Here is a 26,509-nt window from a genome sequence, read left to right on the forward strand (position 1 = left end):
CGACCAAATATATCGAGTGCTTCTTCCTGAGGACAAGATTAGATCTGCCCCTGTTGCGTTGGAACGGCAAACCAGTTTCCGGATGGAATTTTCAACTTACTGCCACAAATAAGGGGTTTGCTGATGTTCCTTATCCCATTGAATTTCTCGTTGAACACCTTGCAGGAAAACTTCCTGCCGTTGTCCCAGTCTCTCTTGGTGACTGTTAGCTCACTCCTCAGGCTGTGATTGCATTTTGAGGTTGAAATGGTAGTGGGGCCATCCGATTCAAGAACTGCTTCATCCCTCAGCCACTGGAGTGTGGTTTTCTCAGTGTGCAGATTAATAGCATTGCAGGTGATGGTGGCATTTAAGGGGGACCCCACAAAATCCATTAGGCGTGGTGTGCTGATGATAATGTTAGGTGGAGTGGCTGGGTTCAGTGCTTGAGAAGGAAGGAAAACAGTGCAAAGTAACTGTTTCATCGCAGATGAATCCAGCAACCCAAGGGTAAGATATACAACTGGAGGTATTCCTATGTGGAGAGATCTGCAGACCAAATTCATGAGATTGTCTTCTAGCAGATTGTGTGCTTGGCCTACTCTAGAGAAGCATGTTCACATTAAATCAACTGGAGCAGGGCTTCATTTGAGGCAAACCAAATGTGAGTTGGGTTCAGCCTGCAGAGGCAGGGCGCAGCATCAGAACAAATTTAAGAGTAAAAACAGAGAAGGTAAAGAGTTCATTTCCCATGCTACAGGGTAATCATATGCAAGGGCTCATACAAACTTCTGCTTGCCCCCCAGGAAAACCCAGTCTGTGTTGCTGAATAGGAGGAAACATCAGTCAGGTTTTCGTTGGTTTGACATTTGCTCCAATTCAGCAGTGAAGAGCGGTTTTTGTCTGGGAAAAGGAAAATTGCTCGGACCCATGCTTTCTAGACATGGGACAAGGGGAAGGGGAAAGAAACACTATTTCTCATCTTAAATCAAGGGCAAGATCCTCTCCTCTCCTTTCTCTCCTTGAAATAAATAAATAAACATCCAATGCAGGAATGTCTTAGTTCTGAACTGGACTTACATAACTGTTCATTGTGTCAAGAAGATAAAATGATGTACTGTATAGCACTTTAGGAACTAGGTAGTTAATTGGATGCAAGATACATACTTGATGCTAATCTCCTGGTTTGTGTTGCTGTTGGCTGCTGGGTAATGTTGTTTTTTGAAAGAAAGAAAGAAAAGACAAATAAATTCACTTACGCTGACGAACCACTCGTACTGTCCTGCTTGTTGCATAGTGGGCAGCTGTGCAATAGAAGGGACTGAAATCACTCCAAGCAGTAGCAGAAATAACTGCCTGGGAGCTTACGGTGAGAGCCCCATTGGACCTGATTGAAGGAAATTTCTTAATCTTGAAGGTCTCGCCAGTGGCATTGCTCCAGGAGAAAGTGACTGGGTCAGGCAGGAAACCCTTGGCCAAACACCCAATGGTGATATTTCCATCAATTGTAATGAACTCAGAAGATGGAATAAGTGGGAAAACGGTGGGGGCAACTGGAGCAACTGTGGGAGAGAAGAAAAACAAAAGGATAGAGTGTTTTTGGAAGATGTAAAATCTTCAGCTGAGATTGGTTATCTGAAAGGTAATGAACTATTGTTTTGTAGAGAAAGAAACATTAATGTATGTGTGCTATTGCTGAGATGGGTTATTCTGATGCTGTTTTTCTGACCACAAGAGGCATGTTTCAGGGTCCTGAGGTATCACCTTATTTCTGTTCTTAGTTCTCAACTGCTCAACTGCTTCTTGGTCTTCATTGTTAATATGGAATATGGGGCAGGGAGTAGGGGACGCTTGGTGTGCCTTACAGGATTGTCAAAGCGTTTCTCATGACTTTGGGCATGTAGGACAAGGCAAAGAATATGGTACCTGTCAGATATTGCCAGATTACGAATCCCACCACTGGGCATGTCGGCTGGGAATGATGAGAACTGGGGCCTAACAACATCTGAAGGGCACCACACTGGCTACTCTTAATGTGTATTAAGAGTATATAATCTTTCTATTTTCTTTCTAGCGGACTATCCAGGAGGGCAGTGAGATTGAAGTGTCCACAGACCATGTTGACACTCCCAGCTATAAAGAGAAATCTCACCCAGGTGATAAACAAACAAAAAATGAAAAAAGGACTGAAATAGCAACCGCCCCCACTCCAAAGAGCATTACAAGGACTAAGAACGTTCACAGAATGTTTTTTATTTAGAGAATTATGACCCCCTTCAAGCTCAAAGAAAGAATGATAAGATTTGTAGACAAAGTACTCCTCTGATTCTACCCATCACCCTCTTGAAAACCCTTCCAGCTACACACCGGTAAAGTCTCTAGTGGGCTAAAACACCCTGGATTGTGCATGTGCAATGGGAAAGCCAGTTTCCTCAGCCTCACCATGCTTAAGTATTTGTGCTTCTTCAATTTTCCAATGCCAGCTATTCACTCGGAATGTTTGAGAACTTCCTAGTAGCTGGTAGTGGGGATTTAGGCATGAGATGGGAACCCTCACTCTTTACAGGATGAGCTTTTAGCCAAGGTTGTTGGCTTATGAAAGGAGATGTTGTGTTCATCAGGGAAGACTGATGCTTACACTGGGGTCTTAAAGGTGCTTGCTGTTGGAGTGTTGGAGTTCGTAAATTTATGCCTGCAGATGAAAAGCCAAGTCATGGCTGATTAAGTGTAAATGCTTGCATCTACAGCTCGAGGTCATGAGCTCAAGGAACCTGTGCCGCAAATGACTCAAGCACATGAGAGAGTATAACTAGCCTTATGTTTGTAACAAGTAGTGTGACTTGCTGGAAGGTATCATTCCTGTGTTGGATCTCTGGCAGAAAGTGTTTTTCCTGGAAAGACTTTAGTTGCTCTATTCTGAGAGGCAGACAGAGGCAGGATCACTTTATACTTGTACATAGTTGTTCTTTTAGCTGTCAGTAAAATACACTGTTGCTGACCTTACAGAACTGTCTGGCGTATTTTTTTCTGCAAACAATGTCCTGGGTTCAATTGCACACTTCGCTTGGTGTGCTAACTGCACTCTGCCCATGCCTCAACAGAATAAAGACTCAAGCGATGCTGTTGCTGACATCCCCTAAACCTCCACCCCAGCCATCTATGTCTACAATCCTTGGGTTTATTTACTCACAAGATTGACTTACGCCACATGCGCCCGCCTGACCTACAGAATCAGCACTATTACACTCATTCTGCAGTTGTAAAAACACACACATTTAAGCATGCTACAACAGCAGCAAGAGTTCTTTTAGCAAAGTATTGGAAGACACAAGAACTACCCACGCTGGAAGAGTGGCAGACGAAGGTGATAGAATATATGGGACTGGCTGAGATGACTGGCAGAATCCGTGACCAAGGGAAAGAGACGGTGGAAGAAGATTGGAAGAAATTTAAAGTTTATCTTAAGAACTGTTGTAAAATTAATGAGTGCTAAAATGTCATGGGCAATGTAAAACAGAATTGCAGTGACAAATAATTGGGTAAGAGAAAAAAGATTAAAGAAAGTGAATTATAAGTAATTGAAATTAGGGGTTGCTGGAAAAGTTTAAAACAGGGATGCAGAAAAGGGAGGTATGGGGAAGTCGTTGAAATAAGGTCTAAGAAAAAGAGGTTATGAAATTATACGTGTTTATATGTTTGTTTGTTTATGTGTTGTTAGTTGTATTGTGTTTTAATATATGTTGGAAAATCAATAAAAATTTATTTAAAATAAAAAAAAAACACACACACATTTAAAATTGGCATTGGACTCCCTTCCTAATCACAGCAGGCAGATGCAGTTGCTTTGTAATCTTCCTCTAGTAAGAGCTTGGCATAGTGCAGCCTCTGAAACAAACTCAGCCCCTGGCTCCCTTCTGCTGATCTGCACCAGATAAGTATTAATATTCAGGCCTCAGCTTTCCTCTGGTCTTTTCCTCACATCTCTCTTTTCAACTCATTTCCCTCTAGCTCAACTGCGAAAATTAACTCCTGACTTTATAACCTGAAGCCAATCCGAGTCTGCTATCACCCAGACCAATCAGAATGAACTTACCTAATGCACCTCCTAATCAGTGCTATTTTTCTAGAAAAAAAGAGGTGCCAGAACTTGTTTTCTTAGAATGGCAATGGCACCCACCTGAGAGGTGCCAGAACTGAGTTCCGGCTGAAAAAAAGTAAGTCCTGCTCCTAACACATTCTCCCTTTTCTCAGAGTCTGCCCCCATGTATTTACTGCTAAACAGGCTTGCAGCATAGCAATAAAGCAAAGCACAAGTCCTTGAGCTTTGACAGTCACGGGAATCTCAGAATATATTTTCCTTCAAAACATATACACATAGACAATATTTCTTTACATTGTGTGGATAAAACAAAGGTCTGGAGATGTGTCCCAGGAGGCACACTTTCTTCATCCCCAAACTCTCCCATGCAATGTACAAAGGGATTTTAAAACACTTTTTATGCTGTACTACTGCAATTTATTTCGGTGAGCAGTATCTTGCTCACTTAGCAGCCACATGCTTGGAAGAACTGTGCACAGTTCCCTCTGCTGTCTTTGGCCCCAGAGGACCAGCAGAAACCTTCCCAAACAAGGGACTTGGTTGTGATACTTGCTCACCTCCTAGCTAAGCATTAAATCTCTGGGGTTACTGAGTGAGTTACAGAGCTCAGATGTCCCACAACTGTTTCAGGGATGGTGCTGAAGGCTTGTGTGTCTTGGCTGAGTGTGCCAAGCTTTGGGGAGGCTGAGACATGACCAGCTGCTCCTCTTGGCCTTCCTGATGCCATTCATATCTCTCAGATAAGCATCCCAGACTCAATCGAGAGAATCTCCAGATAGGACTGGAATACACTTCTGGGCTGAAAGCCTTTGCCAGTCAGTTTAGGCAATACTGAGCTAGATGGACTAAGTGGTCTGACTCAGTATAAGGCTGCTTCCTGTATCCCTAGGACACCCTGAATTGCTCTCTGTGCAAAGTAATAGGCTTCTGAGCTGGGGAAATCTCAAGTGGAGTTCACCTTGAGGCACTGGGGGGAATTTGGGGGTCTTTGTAAAAGAGCCCCTATAATGAGACACTGGGGTTATGTTAAAACCCCTTGGCTCACAAAAGCTCCCTTTTGTCCATAAGAGACACAAACAGCCGAATTTGCTGCTTCATTGCTGGAGCCACCAAAAGATAGGATAAGGGCAGCATTTGGGAGTGAACCAGCTATGCTAGCTAAATTAAGGCTACAACTCCCTCTTAGTAGGCATGTAGCTTCAGAACTTTGTCTATGCAAGCGTTTTTTAGTAAGCAACAAAGGGGCTACCAAGGGCTGGCACGTCGAGGTGCAGGTGGGGAAAGTGATATCCAATGGGTTTTTGCCAGCTATCCTCTGCAGATGTTTGGGGGCTCTGTATGTAATCTTTGTGTGTAAATCCTATAAAAAGTCTTACTGGACAACACCCAGTGTTCAGATTTTGGGAAATTTCTCGCTGAATCAGTTAGTTTGCGCAATCTAATAAATTCTGGGCTCTCACTCCTGAGTCTCACTGGCAAGAACCAGGAAGAACAGGTTTTTTTTACCTGCAGCAACCTGAGTTGCATGCGACTATCCCAGCTGTATGGTGGGACTGGAGGTGTGGAAAACCTCTCTGCACTTTCCCAGCTTTTGCAAAGTTAGCTTAAGGCCTATCCAAAAGCAGTGTTTTGGGGAGAGGGGTAAGGAGCACCTAGTGCTCTTCACTGGGCTGAATGGAAAGGGTGGCACATATTCCAGCTGAAGGCTGGGCTTCCATTAACTGTGGTGAAGGAAAGAAGCTGGTCGCTACCTTAGAGATTTACTGAAAGTTACTACTGAGTTCAGTAGCATTGCAGGCTGTAGTTCAGGTGCCCTCTCTGCAATCTCTGCCTTTACTGAAGCCAGGAGACACACAGCTCTCCTTGCTGAGTATTTGATTTCAAGGAGGCTGGATACCCCAGCTCTCCTACAGTCTTCCTACCAGCCCATGAGTTGGATGGTGCCCTTCTCTGAAGCCCAACGCTTAGCTTGAAAGCTTTTTCATCCCAGCCTAGCACAGAGCTTTGGAGAAGAGAAGGGTATGACCCCAGTAGTAGTTCTTAGCCTCTGCAAATTTGCAGCTGAGTGTGGACCCAACACTTCCCAAGGTGACCACCAGCCAGAGAGATAGTTATAGCTCGGGTATAGCTGCTGTAGATCCAAATGGCTTGTATGACCCTCCGTTGAGCACTGAGATCCTAGCAGATCCTAGGAGCTTACCCCGTGATTGTTCCCAAAGGCACGGCTGAGCTGAAGCCTTCCTGAGCTCAGCAATGAGCTTCAGAAAGACACTGGCTTCTCCCTCAACCCCTGCACTATCTGCAATAGTTTAAATAGCTTGCATTTATCCCAGCTCAGAAACCAGTTACAGAGAAGCTATGGGGATGCCGGGAGAATTACCCATCCTGCTCAGCAAAAAACCACCCAGCTCTGCTGCTATGGAGCCAAAAGATTTGGTGCATCGCAAGGTTGGATGCTTCAGAGAAGCTAGGTGGATTTTAGGATGTTCTCCATTATTTCCAAAGCCACAGCCAAGGGCACTGCCCACCTTTTCCCTAGGTGAGCACTGGGCTTTAGAGAGCCTCTGATTGCTCTCCTACAGATGCTGCTGATGTTTGAAAGGTTTGGTGCTGGACTATCAGAGCAGCTAGAAGGTTGCTAGGTGCTTCCCTTAACATTTCCAAAGCTGCAAAGGATCAGGGAGCCACCTAGATCTTGCATAATCCACCCCCAGCTGAGCACTGGATGCTAGAGAAGTTCCAACTGCTTTTCTTGCAGCAGTGCCAAGCTCAGAAGGCTGTTTTTCCAGTTACTCTCCAGTCTCTCTTATGCTCAGCAGGCAGATGGCAATAAGCAAGCCTTAAAGCAGGAAGCAGTAATCAATGCGAGAAACCAGAACTCAAATGGAAATACTAGTATTTATGCTCAAGCCTACAGTGGTACCTCAGGTTACATACGCTTCAGGTTACATACGCTTCAGGTTACAGACTCCGCTCACCCAGAAATAGTACCTCAGGTTCAGAACTTTGCTTCAGGATGAGAACAGAAATCGTGCAGCGGCGGCGCAGCGGCATCAGGAGGCCCCATTAGCTAAAGTGGAGCTTCAGGTTAAGAACAGTTTCAGGTTAAGAACAGACCTCCAGAACGAATTAAGTTCTTAACCCAAGGTAGCACTGTATTACAAAAAAGTTCCCTTTGACTTACCCTATCAAAGGCTGCCATGAAATGGTTGAGGCAGCCAGGTTCAAGCCACCACGGTCTGTTTCTTTGGGAAAGTCATCTCTGCTGTATGAAGCCTTCAGAGTTTTCCCTAATGTTCACAGAAACTGCCCTCCAAAAGAAAATTGTAGCTTGTGATGTCCTTGGGACTAACATGATGGCTTTAAAACAGATGCAGTACATTGTTGTGGTTGAGTGATGTCTGGGGTACGGGCTATAATTGGAATCCCAAGATGCCCACATGAAGGTTGGCTCAGAGAGAACTTCCTCTTTCCCTATTATAGTTTGTCTTGCCTTGTTTGCTTGTTTTCAAACTTCAGAAATTTGGTTGGTGGGAAAATCTGGCAAAACAGCCTCCCTCCATGTTCACACACCCTACCCTCTAACATTATTTATTTAAGAAATGAATAAAATCCTGATTTATCACTTGCTGAAAAGAGTTGTATAAGCAAAGTATATGTGATAAAGAAACCTACTATTCCAGAGCATTAAAAACACTGAAAGCAGATACCTCAGGCAGGACTAGGCCTCACTCCCAGAGGCCTTGAATTTATTTTTATTATCTAATTCCATATCACTTTTCAGTGCCGCCAAACACTTTCCAATTTTCATGTCATGGAACTGGGAGGGTGCAATTTTCCCCAGGTTGCTTTGGCGTCAAAATGCTCACACAAAGAAATCACTTCCAACTGAGCAAACTCTTTGATGCACATCACCTCCTGTACCATTCTGAGGAGTTTTAAAAAAGTCACTCCTCATGTGGAGGGAGTCCTGCCCTTGGGCAAGATGATTTTGGGTGCCATCAAAGATGGCAGAATGGCGAATGGAATGATCTGTTTCCCCGAAGTACCATTTGTGGTGACATTTCCTGTCCAAGCATAATCAGTGTTAATGGGAGCTGTTGAATTATGCTCCATGCTAATCCATCGGAGGAAAAATACCATTTTAGTTTGCAGTTTTCATGAATGCATGCGGCGATGGGCAGGAAAAGAGCAACGGAACTGGCACTTTCAAAGTGACGGCCTGGCACAGTGGAGGCGGGAAGTCGTGGTGAGCCCTCCGTCCCTACCCCGTGCCCTCCTGAGGCAGGGGAAGGAGGAAGAGAGAGTGTCTTAGTTCTGTCACTAACCCCTAAAAATGACTCTGTGTGACATACCCTCCAGCATTCCTCAGATGAAAACATCCCTATTTTCATCTGAGGCATGTTGCAGAGTATGCTATGTACACAGAGACAGGCAACATTGTGTATGTGGTCATCTAACTACACAACAGAAGACAGAAGACAGAAGTGCCTGGCATTCTCTGGTCCATGGGTTCACGAAGAGTCGGACACGACTAAACGCCTAAACAACAACAAACTACACAACAGGTACATGTTTTCTCCATGATGGTTGTCCCAAGGTTTTTATTTTTGTTTCTCCATTTTTCTCCATTTATCTATCCCCAGGCTTGTTCAAAAACTGGCAAAAGCTGCTCATCCAATTTGTATATTTAGGGAGACATCTGAGGCTGAGATCCTCAGTCATATACCATTGTACACAAAAATGTTCTGAAGTCCATCTTCAACCCATTTGTTGCAGCCAACTCCTGTGTATGGCATAAAATGTATTTGCATCTAGCACCTCCAATCTCCTCTCTGAGCCCATTCATACTACAACCTCTGTTCCACTCCAAGGAGGGAGGTTTAATATATAATGTTTGGAAACATGCAGGGTTGTACAGGCTGGAAGGTGTTTTTTTTTAATGATGGGGGCATGCTCCTGATAGGTGAATAAGTTATAAATGAATTAGGGAACAGAAAGATGTGATGGCTGTCAGGAGCTTGTCCTATATTCGAGTAGGACACTGGCAGAGACACATGCCCAGCTGGCATGTTCTCTCCCTCCTGGTCGATCGTTCGGGAGCTTCATTAGCTTTCTTCAGCCCGAACAGCACAGCAACCAATGCCAACAGACACCGACACACTTAGGGATCCGCAGAGTCTTCGCAGCTTGCGTAACAGACCTCAGCAACTCAGCATTTTGGCTACTTTATTTGCATATAAACACACACGGAGCACTGCAACATAGCTCCCTCTCTCTCTAGTATCAGACAGCAAAGAAAAAACAAAGGACAATAGTCCCACTTCACAGAACACAGTAACACAAACATCCTGTCTCCGTCACTTCCCACTTTGTGGAGTCAAAACATACACCATCATGTGAAAGACAACAATCCCATGACTGCAATCATGGAACAGGAATTCTAACAATGGCTGCACTTGTACCAGGCACTTCACTTCATCTTGAACCAAACAATTAGTCCACAAGCAACCATGTCTTTAGCAACATTGGGAAATTTGATTCTCAACACGAATCTGACTCCAAAAAAGATGTTATCTACAAAATACTCGGTGATCTCTAATTAGGTCTGATTGATTCAACGAAGCAAGTTTGGGAGTTGGATTTGTGAATAGAGATGGAGAAAGCAGAGGAGTGTAATACGTGGGCCAAAAACGCTGCTAAGGTCTGTCTCCAGTAATATCAGAGAAAACACACTCAAAATTCTGCATTGATGGTATTTAACTCCACAAAAGGGCAGTCACATGGACCCATCCTCCTCTCCCCTGTGATGGAGTCGGTACACTCCATCAATCCCTGACTGTATATGATAAGTGGTTGACATGTAGCAAACACCAACCATTCTGGATGAATATTTCCAAAGAAATAAATCTCACAACACAACAGACTGTGCATTGCACACCACAGTTGGCTTTAATGAGCACCTTTATTGAGCTTTGATAACGACCTACAACACAAAGAACTAATTACATTCCTCCTTGTGGTGGCTTTGCAGCATATTGTGCAGAAATGGAAAAATCTGGGTCATCTTCAACTCTCTCCGTGGAGACGGAACATGTGGATGGTAGCACTGATGGAGAAACTAGCTAGGTATGTTAAAGTATTAAACGTTCCTCAAGACTCAGATGACTTTATAGAAGCATGGCATCCACTCTTAACCTTTTCTAACAACAACAACAAAGGTATCTGGCATCTGCCAGCTACCCATGTTCACCTGTGGTGTACAGTGGTACCTCAGGTTACAGACGCTCCAGGTTACATACGCTTCAGGTTACAGACTCCGCTAACCCACAAATAGTACCTCGGGTTAAGAACTTTGCTTCAGGATGAGAACAGAAATCACACGGCGAAGGCGTGGCGGCAGCGGGAGGCCCCATTAGCTAAGGTGGTACCTCAGGTTAAGAACAGTTTCAGGTTAAGAACGGACCTCCAGAATGAATTAAGTTCTTAACCCGAGGTACTGCTGTAATGCATTTTGCTGGCATTGCCGCCTGCTCCATTATGGGGATAGGGAATTCTTTCTTTCTATTTGTTCTTGGGAAGCTCTTTTAAAAAAACTTTTCAAGAGATAAAGCTTTTTTTAGTTATAAAAAGGGTTTTCTTGAATAAACTGAACCCTTTCTTGCCTCTGGATGCAATGTGGGATACACTTAAAACTAGAAAAGTAGATACAGTAACAGTAATGTAAAATGTTCATAAGAAATGTAAGCTTAATGTACAACAGGAGTAAAGGCAAACATTCTGCTTGGTATATGTGGTACAATACTCTGTCTACTGCATTCAGAGTTGAAATTGCAATATCCTCTTTTGGGGTTTAGACTAGGTAGGCAAAAATAGCCAAAATGAAATATGACCACAACAGAGTCACAGCGATGGGTGGTATGCAATGCTAGTCCTAAATCAGAGTAGACCCATTGGAGTTAAAAGGGATAATTGAGTTTAATTAATTTCATTGTTGTTGTTGTTTAGTCGTTTAGTTGTGTCCGACTCTTCGTGACCCCATGGACGAGAGCACGCCAGGCACTTCTGTCTTCAATTAATTTCATTAGGTCTACTTTAAGTAGTACTTAGTTGAATACAACACACACACACACACACACACACACACATTGAAGGAAGGCAAAATTATAGCATACATGTTTGAAGGATAAACAACCAGTCCAATAGGTCCAGTTCAAATGGAATACTGGCAGCAAAAGGCCATGCATGTCTAGTCATATATTAGTCCCATTTAGTTTGATAGGACTTGTTCCCAGATACATGATGAGACAAAGCAAGACAGAAATGTCATCTGTCCAGTCAACCTTCCCCAAAAGTGAATGGAGAAATATTAAGTCCTTGATTATGCTGCTGATGAAAGAAACTGAAAGAATATACAGTCCTTTATGTTAGGCAACTTATTGCCCATCTTCAGATGACCCTTCACTTTGTTATTTCACCTGGAATTGGAAAACAACCATAATTAATGTTTGCCTGTACAAAAATAAAGCCGTATAGCCCTCCACTCTTTCACAACTTGCTGTCCCATTCATCACTGCTATTTAGTGATGCAATAAAACTCTATTCCAGTAGCATGGGGAGATACTTTTATTGGGCAATCAGAACTGGCAGGGCTCATCTTCCTCACTCACAGTTAGATGGTTAGATCTGCAGAGGGTCTATATGCAATTGCTGAAATAAAATATCCACACAGTGAGGGGGAGAGTTTAATCTACATTTCTGAAAAATAGTCCTATGTTTACATGATATACACACATGACTTGTCTAAGAATAATAGTCCTTTGACTTATATAACCCTAACGCTTTGCAAAATACAGTGGTACCTTAGTTTACAAACTTAATTCGTTCCGGAAGTCTGTTCTTAAACCAAATCCATTCTTAAACCGAGGCGTGCTTTCCCTAATGAGACCTCCTGCTGCTGGTGCCCTTCCATTGTTCAGTTTCCGTTTGTAGACCGAGGTAAAGTTTGCAAACTGGAACACTACTTCCAGTTTTGCGGAGTTCGTAAACTGAATCGTTCATAAACAGGATCGTTCTTAAACCGAGGTACCACTGAATCATATTTTCTTGAACCTTAGCTTGGTCTCACCCCCTTGAAAACCATTGTAGTTTCTTACCCTACCAGCTATAAGTGAGTTACTATTAGTCCTCAGTTGCAAAGCATGATCAAAGGCCTCTTGCTTCAAAACCCCCTCTTGCATTTTACCTTGATGACAGTCACGGTGACACTGTAGAAAAGGCTCACGAGGAAGAAAATGATGAAAGTGGAAAGGATGGATGACAGGCTTTCGAGCTCTTCATCGTCGTCAGCATCTATGAACCCATCTAGGTAAGCTTTGGACAATACATGCAGGTCAGATTCTTCTGGAGTTTAGAAAGATGGGGACGTCTCAGTGTAGCGAAGTGACACAGGAGAGAAAAGTAGGTTACTTTTGCAGGGAAAACTGGGAAAGGAATGTGAAACAGGCACACTGATAAACAAGACAATTCCGTCTTTAGACTGGGCACAATCCAATCTTGACAATGCCATGTGGCATGTGGAGTCGGGGATAGGCAGGGGAAAGAGGAGTTGATTTAGCGAAGGGATGGAATGGTGACATGCTGCACCAAAGGGCAAAATGTTGCAAACGCTTTAGTATCTCTGCCTTTGGTTGTGCTAGCAACATGGTGCAGATTTGGCCTATATCCAACATGAGCTGAGCTCATGTTGAGGGAACTATAGCACTTTTAGGAGTTCTGCATGGCACAGCTTGCTTGCTGAAAGGTGTTAAGGAGTCCTTGCTCCAAATGATGCTCTCTAAACCACATAGAGCCCTCAGTAGCCTTGCAATAACTGACCACCCGGCCTGAATGATTTTTGTCTCGTTCATGACAGCATTGGATATTGTACTGCATTATAAGTTGCAAGCAGAGCCTATCATACTGTTTTTGGTTAAAAAAATTTTTTTTACAGTGTTTAGGATCCGTGAGTAGACAGTAATATTAAAATGCACTCTTCAGAGGGAAGAGATGTCTCAGCCTTGAGGTGCATTTTTGAGAGTTTATCTTATGAATCACACATGGGTTTCATTTGGAATTTTCCAACCAATGGTCTGCCGCAGAATATGGCTCTCCACCTTCCGAAATGATTGAATGCTTTAGCATTCTGTGCAACACTTATGAACCTACAAATTGCCTTCCAATGAGTATCTCAACTGTTGCTAGTAGTGCAGATGAGATGGAATGAGAGATAAAGTAGCTTGCCCAAAGCCACAGTATTCTTTGTAACTGGGGCAAAGGTTGAACTTACATTTATAAATTCAGAAGTCAGCTCATTCCGTTATACTGGTGTGCTGTATCTTGTGAACATGAGTGCAGTTACTAGCCTCACCTACCCCCTGTAGATTCCTTTCAGATTTTATCCTCAGCAAAACAAGTGCACAATCTAAACCTTTCTTTAACAGAGGCAGATGGTGGGTTTAGCGCAGTAAGGTGTCAGTAGAACAAATTACCCAAGTCACATGCTACAGGAGAAGGCAGTTCCCACTCCAGGAGCACTAACTATCCAATTTAAGCTGTCTCCAAATATGAAAGGAAGCTGAGCATCAATAGAACCCATCTGCTGGCTGTTCCCAAAATAAATTGCATTGGGCTGCAACTCATTACCAAGAAACAATGACTGAAGTTATCAAGGTGTTCTCCATAGCCTCCACATTCTGCTGTGGACTGAGATGCTGCTCAGTTACTCCTCTGCTGTCTACATCCACCATTTCCAAGAAGGAGTGGGAAATGTTTCGGAGTGGGAAGGACAATGAAGTTTTTGTCAAACTGAAATGAAACAACTGGCTTAGTTTTGTCCTATGTGTCTCTCTTACTGTGCCTTGGGAGAGAATTAAAGAGTATTGGTGTGCAACTGGTATTCAGAGACATATTGGCTCCAATAGCGGAGGTGGAGCACAGCCATTGTGGGTAGTAGCCATTGTCAGCCATAACAAATGCAACCATCGCATTTTTCTTTATTTTGTACTAGTAGAGGTTTAGATTACTTCCTATCTTAATGAAGCTCTAGATCTTTTCATCACAATGGACAAAGTGATTTTTGGAAATTGCAATGCTACATTTTTCAAGTTTTAGATGATCACGGACAAAGTGATGATCCTTTTTTTAGACATATACTCTAGCTTTGGCAAAGAAACCACAAAAATGGAATTCACTGACACATGAGAAACTTCTCTGATGGCATCAATGCCACCATTATCATATTGTGCATTTGGAACTTGTTAAATGTGTGCTGTGGTGAACATAAATGGAAGCATCCAGTGCCCTAGGTCCACCTAAATTGTGATTGTTTATGCACACACGTTTTATTACTTTCTTTAGTCTTTGCTTTGAGATGCAATACAAAAATAAAGATAAGATGGATCAGGGTTGCAGAATGATAAACCCGTGTGTGCTTGCAGAAACTGAAAATCACTTCTTTCTAGGCATGATATTTATAAATATTAATTTGTGCGTCAGTGTGTTGATATTAGAAGAAATCTGCTATCATTTTATATTAATTTTTTGTGCTTATGGAAATGTTTTTGCAATGTCATTGCTATGTGAGAAAGACAGGAGCACTTCCAGCTGTTCTAGTGGGAAGGCTGTTCCTTGTCTGTGCAATTTGTTGGCTACTTCCACAAAATGTCATTAGCATTGAAATGCTACCCTAACCCCTCCTTTAAAAAGGATTTACCTTTAACTTTTTGAAAAAACAACAACCCACTAAGTTAAAAAAGTGTTGCCAAAATTGGTGTTTTTGTGTTGGTGTTAAGCCCCCTTTTCAAAGCACCTGCGATGTGTGGACATAGGGTTCCCTCTGAAGAGCCATCAAAGATGTCAATTTGCTTTTACAACCACACTTTTAAAAGCAACACGCAAGACATGTCATGAAACACTCTCTGCATGGTCCTGAGCAGCTTCTTTTGGTTCTTTAGGGGAATTTTACACTGAAACATCATTGGATTGCTCTAAATTAAACAACGACGTCAGCACCATTATATATCCTTAGGAGTGAAATAATAAATGTGTGGTCCTAGACACCTAAAACAGATATTCTCCGCCCCACATGGAGGAATTATTCATTTTGAAGAAAGACTACAGTGACGTTTGTGTTTGTGGAGAAGAGAAAGTAATGGGAGACAAAGCTATAAGAGTAAAAGCCAAAGAGCTAGCAAGGGAAAGGTATGGTGAGGTTGACAAATCTGATACTTGCAATGCAATACACAAGGGAAGGCTGGGTGTCTAACTGGGTGTTTAATGTCTAATGCTTTTATCATCCCTTGAAAATTCCAGATCATAGCTGAGAAAATGCTGCGAGTGGAAGCTTTATATCCCATCATAATGCTTGTATCCTGAAAATTATTTTTTTTTATCCTTTTATCGGAATTTCCAACAACAATCCAGATTTGTCTCCTTGTATTAAACTTTCTTTATTTCAAACTATTGTTTTATTTCAGAAAGATGTGGCCAGTTAATTCTACATCATTTAGGGCACATCACCCCTCTTTTCCCCCACAAGAAAGGCCAATAATTAAACAAATGGAGACACAAGGAAAATAGATGCTGGTAGAATTAGGGAGATGTGAAAGATATGCAGGAGGCTTGACAAGAATGGTTATTGGCAAGTGCTGGCGGTGTCGGAGAGCACGAGGGAGACGTTGACAACGGTTGGTTTACCCGTATTCTTGTCTATGGTCTTCTGAGACGTCTGGAGGGGCAACATCTCATGCCCCACCATGCAAGTGTAAGTAGTTCCAGAATTCCACTCTTCTGCGTTGACGTTCAGCATGCTATAGGCATAATACCGCTTGGGTGCCTTGGACTCCTGGGTGGCTGTGCTGGTGAAATATTTGGCAGCATCCACGGGCTCATCATTCCGCAGCCATTTGACAAAGAACTCAGGAGGGGAGAAATCTTTCATCAAACAAGTGACGGTGGCTGTTTCCTGCAGAGCCAGCTGATCCGAAGGAGGAGGAAGGATGTAGATATGTGGAGCAGAGGGGTTGCCATCTGGAAGGTTAAAGGAGGGTGTGTGTGAAGAGAATATCAAATGCATGGTTTTGTTTTTTAAGTACATTGCTAACCATCTTTCCCCCACTTTCCTTTTCTTAACTATGACCTCATTTGTATGGTTTGAGAGAGTCAGAAAAACCTGTGAGAAGATTGGTAGAAGCCTACTAGGAGGTGAAATGGACAATGACCAAAGATGACCAGATCAGAGTTTTGATGCAATGGCTTTCTAAATCTGGATTTTTATTAAAGGCTGTGATGACATGGTCCACTGCTCTGAGTGTGTAAAAAGAGTGGAAGAGCATAAGAGAGACAGAGAGACTATGGCTTACATGATACTATGAAGCAAGTGGGGACAAACATCTCTTCATTGCTAACGTGGGCTGAGAATAGAGCAGGAGTTGGCAACCTGCCGCCCATGGGCCACAAGCGGCCCACAGGAGTCGTTTAAATGGCCCACGAGCTGCCCCCAAATGAGCCGTCCACTTGGCGAGCTCCCGCACGCTTCGCTAAACCAGCACAGTGCGGAGCAGGGACTCATTTCCGCTGCACCGAAAATCGCATCTGTGCATGTGCAGATGCTGAAAATTGCGTCTGCGCAGATGCGATCCAGCCCATGGAGCGATCTCCTTGGGAGTGAACCGGCCCAGGTGAGGTAAACCTTGCTGACCCCTGGAATAGGGACTTCATCTACTCTAAGAGCAGCCTCATATAACTTATAACCTATTAAGTCATATGGACAATACTAAGGATTTTTGACAGCATGCTAGGGGCTAAGTTGATGTTTTCTTTTTGTTGCCTGTTTGAGACCCTTTGGCACATGGAAGCCCATACTGTACATGCCCGCTGGGCAGGCATTGGACGGATAGCTTATTAATTCCAACAACGATTGCTTAGATTCAGATGCGTGTTAAATCCCTCTTCCGCAAACTGGTGCTCTCCAGATGTCTTGGACCACAAAGCTCATCAGCCCCAGCTGCTATGCCCATAATTTGCTGATTTTGGAAGTTATAGTCCAGAACATCTGGGGAGACCACCATGTTAGGATAATGTGTGTTAAATGATTGTGAAGACAGAACGAAACTGCTAAAATCAATGACACCGAGGGTCGCTTTTTTTTTTTTTAAGCTGATGTAAAATAGGCACCTACCTTGAGGCTTGCGCAGGGACCTGACTTCCATTGAAGGAAATAAATCTGGGTGAATAATTTTGCAGTTGAAAGTTTCTCCTTTTTCCCACTCGTCTACACACACAGTAGCTACTGCATCTGCATATATCAGATCGCTGTTTTCTTCATCGTGGTACGTTTCCAGTGCAGTGTCCAGGGGTTTGTCATCGGATGCTCTTGTCCAGGTGACGTTCAGCTCCTTCAGGTCTTGCTCATCGGGTATGTTGGAAATTCTGCAGGTCAGCTTGGCTGACTTGGTCTGGTAAATATCAGCATAGGAAGGTTGGATGGTCTCAACCGTGACAGGGATGGAAAGACCTAAGAAGAAGAGCATTGAGATCCATAGTAGGACAACACTTATGACAACCCCAACGTATATCTGATTCAAGCATCCAATGTCCTCAAAGAGTTCCATTGCTTATGTCTAAGTCAGAATAATTTACCTTTCCGACAATAGTGCCATATTTAAGGGGGTTGTGTGTGAGGGCTTCTGGATGGGAGACCTTGCTAGTTGCTGCACAAGTTCCTTTCCTTGGTGATCCACTGATTTGCCAGAGTCAATGATTCTACACTGTGCTCTTGGTAGAATCCCAAATGCACAAGGCATTCATTTGTAAGAATATTAAGAATCACAAGGAAACTTGATTCCTCCCCCACTAGAAATAATGTCAGAATTGGATCAGCAGAAAGTATGGGGACTATGAGTACCATAACATAGACCGAGGTCTCACATAACACTGAAGCCAAGGTTGGATCTATGTATCTCAGCAGTATCCTAGCATATGCTGAAGGATAACATTGCTGGACTATGGTGCTTAAGTGCCTTCAGACCGTGCCATAAAATCTGCTTACCTATTGTAATTCTGCTTTCTAGAGGATTTCACCTCTTGTTGAGCGTTTTGGCATATGTAGATTTTCACGAAATCTTACCTCAGTTTTAGCCCAAAGCTAATATTTCTCCCGTGTTCAGAATGCAACCATATATACTTGAGTGCTTCTTCCTTATGACAGAAATGAAAGAGGCCCCTGTTGTCTTGAATGTTTCAACTGGCTTTCCGGTGCTTTGATGGAATATAGTAACTTACCGCCACAAATAAGGGGTCTGCTGATGTTCTTTATCCCATTGAATCTCTCATTGGACACTTTGCAGGAGAACTTCTTGCCATTGTCCCAGTCGTTCTTGGTGATTGTTAGCTCACTCCTCACACTGTAGCTGCGCTTTGAGATCCGTATGGTGGTGGGCTCATCAGATTCAATAACTTTTCCATCCCTCAGCCACTGGATTGTGGTCTTCTGAGTGTGCAGATTTGTAGCAGTGCAGGTGATGGTGGCATTCAAGGGGGACCCCGCAAAATCATTTAGGAGTGGTGAGCTGATGATAATGTTAGGCGGAGAGTCTGGGCACACTACTGCAGAAGGAAGGAAAGTGGCAGAAGGTAAACTAATTTTATTGCAGATGAATCCAGCAACTCAAGGGGAAGTGCAGATCCAGGTCTATCGAGGAACCCTCATTCACAAGACTCATGAGATTGTCTTCTAGAAGGTTGTGTTTCTAGACGAGCATTTCCCTATCCATTTCAATGGGTTCATCCTACAGAGTGAAGGCTCACTCTCAGAATGAATGACAGTGTAAGAGCATTGTTGAGGACATGACTAGCTCATTTCCCGTGCTACAAGGCAATCATATCCTATTCACCTATATCTTGGATTAGGGGCCAGGTTTCAAATGGATTTGAAACACTTTCCCTCTTTTACATAAATTAATCTTCACCCTATGCAGAAAAGCATTAGTTCTGAACTTAGGTAATTATTCAGTGTGTTAAGAATACAGACAGGTATGTGGTCCTTTGGGAACTAGCTAGTTATAGGGTTGCCATATTTGGAAGGGCAAAAAAGAACACACACACACACTGCTGATGCAACAGGGAAATCCAGACATAAGGGAACCCTAGTTAGTTATTGGATGGAAGATATATAGCTGGTCCTTATCAGAAGAGGCCACTTCCCATAAAAGACCATGCAGAAATCAAGCATTTGGTCTTTTAAGAGTTCCTTAGCACTTTCTGACTCCTTTATGCTAATCCCCTGGTTTGAGCTGCTGTTGGCTGCTGGGAAATCTTGTTTTTTCATAGACAACAAGTCAAATAAATTCACTTACTTGGACGGACAATTTCTTCTGTTCTGTTTCCAAGAGAGTGAGCAGCCTTGCAGTAGAATGGATTAAAATGCTTCCAAGCTGCAGCAGGGACAATTGCCTTGGAGCTTGCAGTGAAAGTCCCACGGGAGTTGAAGAAAGAAGGAAATTCCGTAAACTCGATTGCCTCGTCTTCATCATTATCCCAAGAGAAAGTGAGTGAGCCAGGCAGGAAATCCTGGGCCAAGCAGCCAATAGTGATGCTTTCATTGTTGGAGATACTCCCAGAAGATGGAATGAGAGGAAAGACATGCGGGGCAGATTGGCAAGCTGAGGAAACAAATAATAATAATAATAATAATAATAATAATAATAATAATAATGGTGGTTTTTTTGGGGAAGATGCTTCATTTTTAGCTGGGATTGCTTATCTGAGCTGAGCTATTTTAATTGCCTCTCAATGTTTAAAATTGTTTTAACTGCTTTTATTTATAACTTTAATATTTATTGTAAGCTGCTTTGAGGTTTTCCAACAATCAAGCAGTATATAATTTTTGTTAAATAAAATAAAATACATAAATCCAGGCCAGGTCCTTGGGTGCATTCTACCTCTGACCGTCCAAGATTCTGTGGTTGCATTTCTGACAGGTTGGACAGTTTAGCCAACTTAAAAAAGCCCCACTTCTTCAACCTTATTTTGGTAAGACCTTTACACAGGATGGTTTCTTCATCGACACTTCCACTTGTCCTGTCACTATCTCCAGGGGAAAAAAAACCAGTTGTTTATCACTGAATTAGAACAAACATCAAACGGTTTTTCTGTGGATTGTTCTGATTCAGTGGCGAACAACGAGTTTTCTTGGGAGAAGTGGCAAGGATAAATGATAGGACCCATTCTCAGAAAGGATGGGAGAAGTAGAACTTATAATTTCTAGACACAGGACCAGCCCCATCTCAACCATTGGATCCATTCTACTGATCTTCACCAGACGAGCATTAATAAAAACAGTGGGTATGAATATTCAGGCCTCAGCTGTACTTTCGTCTCTTCCTCACATGTTTCTCTTCAACTCCCTTTTCCCCATCTCAGCTGTCACATCACAACATCTTTCCCAGGCATAGGCAAACTCGGCCCTCCAGCTGTTTTGGGACTACAATTCCCATCATCCTTGATCACTGGTCCTGTTAGCTAGGGATCATGGGAGTTGTAGGCCAAAAACATCTGGAGGGCCAAGTTTGCTTATGCCTCATGTTTCCTAATTGACAATTAACTCACCACTCTATAACCTCTGGCCAATCAGCATCTGCTACCATCCAGCCCAATCAGAATAAATTTATCTAACCCTAACAAATTCTCAAAGAAATTTTCTCTCTCACACCCCACAACCAATCACTAAGCATCTATTACTATTTGAAATATGTACCATATTCTTACACCATGCTAGTCATGGCTTTCCCTAAAGAATCCTGGGAGGTGTAGTTTGTCAGTGGTGCGGAGAGATGTTGGGAGACCCCTAGCCCCCTCCTAGAAGTATAATTTCTGGAGTTGTTTAACAACCAGCCCCTCTCGAAAGGGAACTTTGTCAGCAATAACACTTTCAGCTGAATGGGGGCCTCCTTTTGACTCTCAGCACCTTTAACGACAAACTACAGCCCCCAGAATTCTTTGGGGGAAGCCATGACTGTTTAGAGTGGTATTGAAACGCTTCAACTGTATAGTGTGGATGTGGCCATATGAATAACAATACAAGGCCTCGAACTCTGGCAGTCACAGAAGTCACAGAATATCTTCCCCTTCAAAACACATATATACACAGAGAGATATACAGCACTTGTGCAGGAGCCTTCACAAAGAAGGGACTTGAGACTGGTTCACCTCCTAACTAAGTGCTGATTCCACAAGGGTACTGAGTGAGGAGAGCTTAGATGCCTCACAGCTTTTCCAGAATTGGTGCTGAAGGCTTATGTGTCTCTTGCCAAGCTTCAGGGAGGCTGGGACAAGACCAGTTGCTCCCACTGGCCTTCCTGAAGCTATTAATCTCCCTCACAGATGGGTGTCAGGTACCAGAAAATGCCCTGCTCCCTATTAGATTTCTCTGTGGTGGGTTGTCAGTTGGAGAACTGCTTAGTGAGTATTCATCTAAAAAGGTAAAGGGACCCCTGACCATTAGGTCCAGTCGTGGCCAACTCTGGGGCTGCCGTGCTCATCTCGCTTTATTGGCCGAGGGAGCCGGCGTACAGCTTCCGGGTCATGTGGCCAGCATGACTAAGCTGCTTCTGGTGAGCCAAAGCAGCGCACGGAAATGCCGTTTACCTTCCTGCCGGAGCGGTACCTATTTATCTACTTGCAATTTGACGTGCTTTCGAACTGCTAGGTTGGCAGGAGCAGGGACCGAGCAACGGGAGCTCACCCTGTCGCGGGGATTTGAGCCGCTGACCTTCTGATCGGCAAGTCCTAGGCTCAGTGGTTTAAATTTCTACCTCACCCCTTTCATCCAATGGAACAACAGTAGCAAAAAGATATAAATTAATTAAAACACCAAGAACATATAAAAACATTTAAACATGAGTCACAGCAACACCATATATTTAAAGCATAGGGCTTCCCTCAAATGATGTTGGAAACCTTTGTTCACCACAAGCAGAACTACAATTCCAGCTGAGAGCTGTAGTCCTGTGAGTGGTAAACTACACTTCTCAGGGTTTTGCAGGTGGAGGGAGGGAAAGCCATATGCTTTAAATGTATGGTGTACAATAGATATGCGCAGTCCTCAGAGCTAATAATTTCAGGGTTGCCAAGGGCAATGTCTTTCAACCATCAAATGTTTGGATGAAAAGCAGTATTTTTAAATCCCTCCTGAATGAGGGAGACAGATGCACTTCCCCAGGGAGGGCATTCTACAAATAGGGAACCACCATCGAGAAGGCCCTGCCAGTACCAACTAGGCAGCACCCACAGCAGTGCTACTAACAGGCCTTCCCTGCTGATCATAGATCTCAAATGGTCATTACTATGTGAGGCACCCATAAAATTGCATTACTAGCATGCAAAGTCCTAAATAGCTTGGGACACAGTATTTAAGAGTCCCAAGCTGTATTATTATTATTATTATTATTATTATTATTATTATTATTATGGCTTTGCATGCTAGTAGTGCAGTTTTATGGGTGTCTCACACACCTGCAAGTTGCAACCCACCATTAAGCCCCTCACTGTGTCGAGCAGCTGCTTTCAGAAACACTAGAGCAGTGATGGCCAAACTTGGCCCTCCAGCTGTTTTGGGACTACAATTCCCATCATCCTTGACCACTGGTCCTGTTAGCTAGGGATGATGCGAGTTGTAGTCCAAAAACAGCTGGAGGGCCAAGTTTGGCCATCACTGCACATCTCCACAGCTTTCTGAGAACTGCATCACTTACACCTGAGTCTACAACCCCAGAAAGGAGTCAGCTGAGATCAGCGGCTCCCACCAGTCTTCCAAAAGATAACACTCACATGAGAGGCTCTGGTGCTGTTGTGCAAACCCAACCACCCAGAGGTTTGCAGAAAGCAAGGGTAGATAGAACCTTAAAACCCTTTAAATGAGTGTTGGTTGCTCATCAGCATTCTCATACTTCTCAGCTAAATGGAGAAGTCTGGAGTGTTTGGGGAGGCTAGCTGAGATCTCTTGGAAACTGGACATAAGGCAAGCATATAAATGACTCGATGACCTTTCCAACTCTACAACTCTATGACATACCTACCTGCTCTATGCTGGCCTTCCACAAGGGTAAGGAAAGGCAGTGGCTTGCCCCCTAGGTTTTCCTAAAGCTGCTCCTTAGCTGGCAGAGTTAATTTGAAGCCCCTACCATTCCTGAACCTGATCTGTAGTTGTGTGACTATCACACCAGTCTTCCATCCTTGCGCCCGTATCGTTCCAATTTTAGTATAAGGGCTGCCAAAGTGAGCACTATCACACCAGTCTTCAAGGGGAGCACTGGCTTTCAGAGACCCACAGAGACCCTTTCAGGAAGGCCCATAGTTCAGTGGTGAAGCATCTTCCAATGTTCCCTCCCAGGACTCCCAATTAGCCAGGGGGCTTGCAAGTTGCTCAGCAGAAAAGCACTTAAGAAACCCAGCAACAGTTATACATTGGGGTACAGGGGTAGCTCAGTGGTAGAGCAGGGATAGCACAGGTCAGTGATGGAACATTTGCTCTGCATGCAGGAAATCTCATGTTTAACTCACAGAACCTCAAGGTAGGGTTGGAATATTTTCCTGGGCTGAAACCCCAGAGAGTCGCTGTCTGGGGTCCAGGGGTGAAGGACACTGCTTCAGAGAAACAAGAGAGCCTAGTGCTCTTCACTGGGCTTAATGGAAAGGACAGCACATATTCCTGCTTACACTAATGGTGGGGAGGAGCAGAAGCTGGTTGCTACCTTAGAAGTTTACTGAAAGCTACCACTGAGCTCAGATCTGCACACCTGCCAGTAAAGTTGCAGGCTGTAGGGAGGTCCAGGTGCTCTCTCTGCAATCTCTGTCTTTACTGAAGCCCAGAGCCACATAGCTCTCCAAGCCGAGAGCTTGATTTTAAGGAAGGTTGAGATCCCTAGCATTCCTTCAATCTTCCTAATGGTGTGTTGGCTGGAGCACAACACTTGAAAGCTTCCTTATCCCAGCTTTGGAGAAAAAGAGGGAGGAGAGTGGAAGGCTCCCATAAGTTACTCCTAGCCTGCAGCCCAACAGGATGCCAAACTTTTCCCCAGCTGACCACTGGCCATTGGAAAGAGTTGCTCCCCTGCTTCAGGTATAGCTGCTGTAGATCTGAATGGCTTGCATGCTTCTCAGTTTCTGAGATCCTAGGAGCTTACCCCATGATTATTCCCAAAGGCATAGCTGAGCCGAAGCCACCCCACTCTTCCTGAGCTCAGCACTGAGCTTCAGAAAGACACCGGCTGCTCCCTCTACCTCTGCACTAGTCTAAGTAGCTTGCATTTATCCCAGCTCAGAGGTTAGCTACAGAAAAGCTATGAGGATGCTGGGAACTTCTTCCATCAGCTCAGAGAAGAGTCACCCAGCCCTGTTGCTTCCTTGGCCTAGCTATAGCTGCTATGGATCTGAAAGAGCTAGTATCTCACGAGTAGGTGGTGTGCTTCAGAGAAGCTAGGTGGGTTCTAGGAGTCCCCCTTCCCATTATTTTCAAAGCTGTAGCTGAAGGAGCACAAATCCTCTTTTCCCTAGCTGAGCACTCCTGATTATTGCTGCTATCTGAAAGGCTTGATGCTGTTGTAGCTGATTGGTGAGATTCTGAGAAGCTAGGGGGTTGCTGGGTGCTTTCCCTAACATTTCCAAAGCTGCAAAGGATCAGGGTGCCACCCAGCTCTTGCATACTCCACCCCCAACTGAGCACTGGATGTCAAGAGAGGTTCCAATAGCTTTTCTTGCCCTGCCTAGAGGCCCTAGATACCTCAATGGGCAATGGATGTAGAAGACTTGCACGTCTCCCAGCTGAGCTTCTGCAGTGTTGCCTCTCAAAGGGGTGCTGCTGACTAAGGAGGCTTCCTTCTTGTCACAATTTAGGAATGGTGGAGGACGTGCAGTATTCCAGCCACAAGACCTATAATTCAGTTGGGGCCTAGCACATCTCCCCATAGAATGCCGGCTCCCTGGGAGCATCCCCATTGCTGTGCATGTCAAAGCAGAGGGGTGAGGAGAAAGGTTACTGATACCAGGAATATATACCAAATTGTGAGAATTGAAATCAATCAACATTTCACATTAAATATCCCAGAGAAGCAAGCTGCTCATCTGAGCATCTTGTAGGCAGCCCGGTTACTCCCTAATCCTCCCCCTTAAGCTGTCAGCTGGAAAGTTGGCCTAAGTGTTGGGCTGATGGGCTGCAGGTAGGCTACCTTCCAGTGTGCTGCAAATATCACATGCAGCAGCTCCAAGCTGAACATGGGCCTAAGGTGGCTATTGGGGAGTTTTTGTTATGTTTAAGTCTCTCTTGAGTTCAGCAGGGAGGTGGCAGTAACCAAGTGTTAAAATCTGCATTAGTTGGGAAGCCCATCAATATGAGAAACCAGAATTCAAATGGAAATACTAATACTTATGCCCAAGCCTATTACAACAGACATCCTTTCCATGATAGTTGACTGATCCTAGAAAGAGTCTTTTCTTATCTTTCTATCTTCCCAAAGCCTGGAAGTAGGCCCCTTTCACTCACCGTATCAAAGGTTGACCTTGCATGGTCCATTTCTCCTGGAAAGTCATCTTAGTTCTATGAAGTCTTCAGTGTTTTCTCCTAATGTTCTTGGAAACTGTCTCCAAAAAAGGAAAGTGATGGTAGATGTCCTTGGTGCTGACATGAAGGTCTGAAAACAGACAAACAACATATTGTGGTGGAGTGATGTCTGGGGTGGGGGCTATAATTTGCAACCAAAAGCGGCCACGTGAAACTGTTGCTGAGGCAGAACTTCCCCTTTTTCTAGTTTATTTGTCTTGCCTTGTTTTCTTGTTTTCAAACTTTGGGGTTTGTCACTAACCAAATTTCCAGAGTTAGGGTTAATCTGGCAAAACAGCCCACTTCCACACAAAGAGAGAGATATTGCCCCCTAATATTTATTTATTTCAAAAAGAAATAATAATTTATCACTTTCTGCCAAGGCCTTATAAGATAAGTATAAATGGTAAACCAACTATTCCCATACCCTCCAACATTTCTCCAATGAAAATAGGGACATCCCATTCCATAATGATAATTTTACTATCTATACCCCACACATCTTACTAGGTTGCCCCAGCCACTCTGGGCAGCTTCCAACATATACAAAAAGATAATAAAACATTTTTTAAAAAATCCCCTATGCAGGATTGCCTTCAGATGGCTCAGGGGTCAGATAATTCCCTACCCTCCAATGAAAATAGGGACATCCTAAGAAAAAGTGGGACATTCTGGGATCAAATCAGAAACTGAGATGGCTTCTCTGAATCAGGGACATCCCTGGAAAATAGGGACACTTGGAGGGTCTGTATTCCATAGCAGATAATTCTGGGCTGAATGTGGAACTAGGCCTCACC

At 43.7% G+C, this 26,509-nt stretch overlaps 2 gene segments (V, D, J or C); both read right to left on the bottom strand.

Moving 5' to 3' along the window:
• LOC310747085 (immunoglobulin alpha-2 heavy chain-like) overlaps positions 1–26,509 on the bottom strand; it is a 136,413-nt gene that overhangs the window by 6,178 nt on the left and 103,726 nt on the right. Inside the window, exons 4-5 of the C gene segment in view lie at positions 1,239–1,541; positions 101–424 (exon numbers count right to left, since the gene is read on the bottom strand).
• LOC310748497 (Ig mu chain C region-like) overlaps positions 15,563–26,509 on the bottom strand; it is a 57,170-nt gene continuing 46,223 nt past the window's right edge. The window contains exons 3-6 of the C gene segment in view: positions 19,474–19,779; positions 18,401–18,724; positions 17,298–17,633; positions 15,563–16,147 (exon numbers count right to left, since the gene is read on the bottom strand).

The sequence above is a fragment of the Podarcis filfolensis genome (assembly GCF_964270895.1).
Source record: "Podarcis filfolensis genome assembly, chromosome: 13".
NCBI classification, from domain to species: Eukaryota; Metazoa; Chordata; class Lepidosauria; order Squamata; family Lacertidae; genus Podarcis; species Podarcis filfolensis.